A 5,644-nucleotide genomic window follows, 5' to 3' on the forward strand; every position below is an offset into this window, starting at 1 on the left:
ACACAGTCCCAATCCCACGTGGGGCTCACAGTCTCAATCCCCATTTTCCCGATGAGGTAACTGAGGCCCAGAGACATGAAGTGACTTCCCCAAGGTCACACAGCAGTCAAGTGGTGGAGCCAAGATTAGAACCCATGACCTTCTAACTCCCAGGCCTGTGCTCTATCCACTGTGAGCTGGAAAGCCATCTCTGGGCAATGTCTAGCTCCCTGAAGGGGTGATGGGATGGGGCTTACCCATCCTTAGGGCAGAGCTGCTTTCCAGAGGGAATCCAAAAATGAGGTTGGGTGGTCTCCAGAGCATCTTCTCCTCCCCATCTAAAAATAATAATTGTAGTATTTGTTCAGCGTTATGTGCCAGGCACTGTACTAAGCTCTGGATACAAGCAAATTGGGTTGGATACAGTCCCTGCCCCACATGGGGCTCACAGTCTTAATCACCATTTGACAGATGAGGTGACTGAGAGGTGAAGTGACTTGCCCAAGGTCACACAGTAGACAAGTGGGGGACCCGGGATTAGAACCCAGGTCCTTCCGATTCCCAGGCCAAGCTCTGCCTTCTAAGCCATGCTGCTTATCCTACCCCTCTCCCTGATGCACCCACATAAACACTGCTCCAGCCTGGCCCACTGGATCACTGGCTTAACACTGGCCGTGGTCAGTCAACCACAAATTTAGAGTCAGACAAAATCTCAACTTTCCCTCAGAGGACAGAAGAGTGAGTCTTGGGAAGCTCAATGGTGGAAAATAGGAAAGGGTTATGTCAGTTAAACTAAGTGTTCCTGAGGTGAAATATATGTTGGGTGTTCTTGTCCATATCCTGGGAACCATGTACGAGGTGTTGGATGACTTGATGAATAGGAGTACTCTTGGGTAATGGAAGCACCCATGCATTCCCGGAGTCATTTATCCCTCTGTAGGAGTGCTGAGAAGCACACAGCTTCCCAAGGGCATTTAAGGAAAATGATAGAAAATTAGCTGTTGGTTCATATGAATAATTAAGGAAAAAGGGATGAGAGGTCCTTGATGGAGGCCTACTTTATTTAGCACTTTTTGATAAACTGTTCGTGCCTAAAATTGGCATCTAAAATGATTTTCCACTTGCCTTGGTTTGTTTGCATTTGTTTTCAATCTTCAAATAACATTTGTCACAGAATCTCACCAACTAAATGTCCTCCCTTGGCTTTTCGTTGCTGATTTTCCTATAGATAGGGCATGGTCTTCTTTAACGTGCTTACGGCTTTCTTCTCTTTGCCCAGAGGAGGTCATTGTGAGAAATAATGGATGGATTCTGAGGTATTCCCTCTTGATTTATCCTCAGTGGAATTCTTCATTCACTGTCCATAGACACATACATATTTTTAGGAGTCTGCTGCTTGGCAGAGACTCCCAGAAGAATTATACACACCCACATGATGAGTAGTTCACCAACATAAGCGTCATCTTCGAACTTGGGGCGCCCTGATCCGTAGGTGGAAATGGGATATGTATCCCAGGATTGGCACGAAGGAAGTTTGGGGTAAGGAGAGAGGATGGACCCAGGATGAGGACTTCCAGGACCTTCTTCTGTATGACCTTGGGCAAATGATTTCACTTCTCTATGCCTCAGTTAACTCATCTATACAATAGAGTTGAAGACTGGGAGCCCCATGTGGAATGGGGACTGTGTCCAACCCAATTTGTTTTTGTCCACCCCAGCGCTTAGTAGAGTGCCTGGCACTTCTAAGTGCTTAACAAATACCATTATTATTATTATTATTATTATTATTACTATCATCATCATCGTTATTATTCTCCTGGCTCTAGGGGACTTAACAGTAAAACAATCAGGATTCTCAAAGACTAAAGTTCCCATTCATGCATTCAATCATATTTATTGAGTGCTTACTGTGTGCAGAGCACTGTACTAAGCGCTTGGGAAGTACAAGTCGGCAACATATAGAGACGGTCCCTACCCAATAACAGGCTCACAGTCTAAGTGCTGGGGAGGATACAAGGTGATCAGGTTGTCCCATGTGGGGCTCACAATCTTAATCCCCATTTTACAGATGAGTTAACTGTGGCACAGAGAAGCTAAGTGACTTGCCCAAAGTCATACAGATGACAAGCGGCAGAGTCAGGATTTGAACCCATGACCTCTTACTCCCAAACCCATGTTCTTTCCACTGAGCCACACTGGTTCAGGTACACAGGCTGATGAAGAAATCTTGGGAAGCCTAAAATTAGTAGCATACACACAGAGGTACTCAGAAGACACAATGACATCCTTATGAGAGGCACTATGACCTAGTGGAAGGAGTGTGGTTCTAATCCCAACTCTGCCATTTACCTCCTGTGTGACCTTAATCTCTGTGCCTCAATTTCCTCATCTGTAAAATGGGGAGTAAACTGGGTGTTTGACCCAATCATCTTGTAATCTATTCCAATACTTCCATATGGGTTTGGCACATAACACTTAACAAAGACCCTTTTTTAAAACTCTACCAACACATTTTCCCTGCTAGATTGGAAGCCTGTTGAGAACAGGGATCTTATCGTAGTCTCTCAAGGACTTAGTACAATGCTTTGAAAAGGTGCTATCTAATGATTAGCCAAGAACTGAACTATTAAAGGCCTCAAAATGTTGCATCCTTTTTCAGTAGTCATTTAGGAGGCATGTCAGGAGTGAATTACAATAAATCCCCCTTATCCAACCACATTCATATTCAAGAAGCAGTCAACCAGTTAACTATATTCTAGGAAATGTGAAAAAAATCTGACATTGAACATCACTGTGGTTTCAAAGTGTTGGTGCCAACAAAGGACAAGATTGGGACACTGCACAACTAGTCTTCGACACATTGCATCATTTCAAGTCAACAGTAGTTGTATTTGTGAAGAGCTTACTATGTATTGAGCACTGTACTAAGGTCTGGGGTAATCAGGTCCCACATTGGCTCACAGTCTAAGAGAGGGAGAACACGTACTGAATCCCCATTTTGCAAATGAGGGAAATGAGGCACAGAGAAGTTAGGTGACTTGCCCAAAGTCACACAGCTGACAATTGGAGGAGCCAGAATTTGAACCCATGACCTCTGTCTCCCAAGCCTGTGCTCTTTCCCCTGAGCCATGCTGCTTCTCTAGGCCATGCTGCTTAAACCTGCAATCCAGGAATGCCTGTTACTACTGTATTCTGAGGAGAAGTAGAGGCAGAGGCCCTGTGGCTCTCAAATCCAACTTTTTTATAACCATCTGTACCCAGCTGCCTATATATTCATTCATGCATTCATTCAATCGTATTTATTGAGTGCTTACAGTGTGCAGAGCACTGTACTAAGTGCTTGGGAAGTACAAGTTGGCAACATATAAAGACGGTCCCTACCCAACAACGGGCTCACAGTCTAGAAGGGGGAGGGGGAGACAGACAACAAAACAAAACATATTAACAAAATAAAATCAATAGAATAATAAATACGTACAAGTAAATCGCCTTTCGCCTAATCCTCTCAGAGGATGGGGGAAGGAAAGAGGAAGAAGAGGGGAGGTCAAAGGAAGATGAAAAGGACTTGGAGTGGAGGACTGTGGAGATGAGACGGGGAAAAGGAAGGGGATGAAGTGGTCTTGGATGGGATGGAGGAAGACACTGAAGTTCTCAGTTGTCTGAGAGGAGACAGTGTTGGCCCTTAAGAGGAAGAGAAGGCTCTGAACAAGAAAGGGTTAATGCAGTCTTCTGGTTTCCAAGACACTTCAAGAGGTTCCAAGACCATTAATCAGAGGATATGAAAATATAGAACACCATCCCCACTGCTTCTTCCTCTTGTTCTAGTCTCTGAAAACTCTGTCCCCCAGGCTCCCTTTGACAAGTGCTATTTAAAAAATAATGACTGAGGAGAAAGTACAGGAGTTATGTAACCAGAGCAGATTTCTCCTTGGGAAAAAGAATGAAACAGATACATAGTGCCAAGATATGAATGTTCTTCCATTGAATCTCTTCATTCCCCTCAACCTGAATTAACCATTTCATTTTAACATTTCATTTGTCCCAAAACATCATTTCATTTACCTTTATTTCCCTGTGTTGTGGGGAAAGTTAGATTGTAAGCTCCTTGAGGGCAGGGACTGTGTCAATTCCATGGGGTGCTTGGCACATAGCATTGTGTTTAACAAGGACCAGTTTTTTTTAACTATACCCAAGCTTTTTACATGGTAGACTGCAAGTTTTTTGAGGACAGAGAAACAGCTTGGCTCAGTGGAAAGAGCACGGGCTGGGGAGCCAGCGGTCATCATCATCAATCGTATTTATTGAGCGCTTACTATGTGCAGAGCACTGTACTAAGCGCTTGGGAAGTACAAATTGGCAACATATAGAGACAGTCCCTACCCAACAGTGGGCTCACAGTCTAAATGAGTGGGCTCACAGAATCCCGACTCCTCCACTTGTCAGCTGTGTGACCTTGGGCAAGTCACTTCACTTCTCTGGGCCTCAGTTCCCTCATCTGTAAAATGAGGGTGAAGATTGTGAGCCCCACGTGGGATAGCCTGATTACCTTGTATCTACCCCAGCGCTTAGAACAGTGCTTGGCAGATAGTAAGCACTTAACAAATACCAACATTATTATCATTATCTCCTGATTTTATTACATTCTTCCAAGGATTTAGAACAGTGCCTTGAACTCAATAGGTGAAAAGTACTCTCCCAAGCACTTAATACAGTCCGCTGCAAATAGTTTTGTCTTCTCTTTATGCCATTGAGTCGTTTCTGATCCACAGCGAAACCGCAGACACATCTCTTCCAGAATGCCCCGCTCTCCATTAGCAATCGTTCTGGTAGTGTATCCATAGAGTTTTTTTGGTAAAAATATAGAAGTGGTTTACTATTGACTCCTTCTACGCGGTAAACTTGAGTCTCCACCCTCGGCTCTCTCCCATGCCTCTGCTGCCCAGCACAGGTGAGTTTTGACTTGTAGCAGATTGCCTTCCACTCGCTAGCCACTGCCCAAGCTAGGAATGGAATGAATATGCCTCTGCCTGACTCTCCTTCCTGAAGTCAAGACTGGTAGAGTACTGAGAACTCTCCAGGTGTGACCCTCAGAGGGGCTGCAAATAGTCAGCACTCAATAAATACAACTGAAGGATTGCTTGATTGATAGAAAGACAAAAATGATAGTCTTTCCATCATTTTTTCCGCTCCAGAGTATCACACCAGTGTATTTGGTGGTGTGTATTTGGTGTGTAATACACACTATGTGTGTATTTGGATCCTATTCTGTAACATGGGAGCCGAGAACAAAGAAAGAAATGAAAAATCCAGAAGGGAAAATCAAAGCTGCACTTGTAAATTTTAACAGTAATAATAATAATAATAATAATGGCATTTATTAAGTGTTTACTATTTGCAAAGCACTGTTCTAAGTGCTGGGGAGGTTACAAGGTGATCAGGTTGTCCCACAGGGGGCTCACAGTCTTAATCCCCATTTTACAGATGAGGTAACTGAGGAACAGAGAAGTTAAGTGACTTGCCCAAAGTCACACAGCAGATCAGTGGTGGAGCTGGGATTTGAACCCATGACCTCTGACTCCAAAGCCCATGCTCTTTCCACTGAACCCCACTGGGTGTTTGTTAAGCATTTACTATGTGCCAAGCACTTAAGTGCTGGGTAGATACA

At 44.0% G+C, this 5,644-nt stretch overlaps 1 non-coding gene across 1 annotated transcript; it reads right to left on the minus strand.

Annotated features, from left to right (window-relative positions):
- Window positions 1-4,937: 4,937 nt before the first annotated feature.
- Window positions 4,938-5,075, minus strand: LOC119931037. The gene has a single exon (XR_005451906.1). It is a non-coding gene; the product is annotated as a small nucleolar RNA SNORA7 (small nucleolar RNA).
- Between the last annotated feature and the right edge of the window lie 569 nt (window positions 5,076-5,644).

Source organism: Tachyglossus aculeatus, chromosome 7, assembly GCF_015852505.1.
Source record: "Tachyglossus aculeatus isolate mTacAcu1 chromosome 7, mTacAcu1.pri, whole genome shotgun sequence".
In the NCBI taxonomy this organism is placed as follows: Eukaryota; Metazoa; Chordata; class Mammalia; order Monotremata; family Tachyglossidae; genus Tachyglossus; species Tachyglossus aculeatus.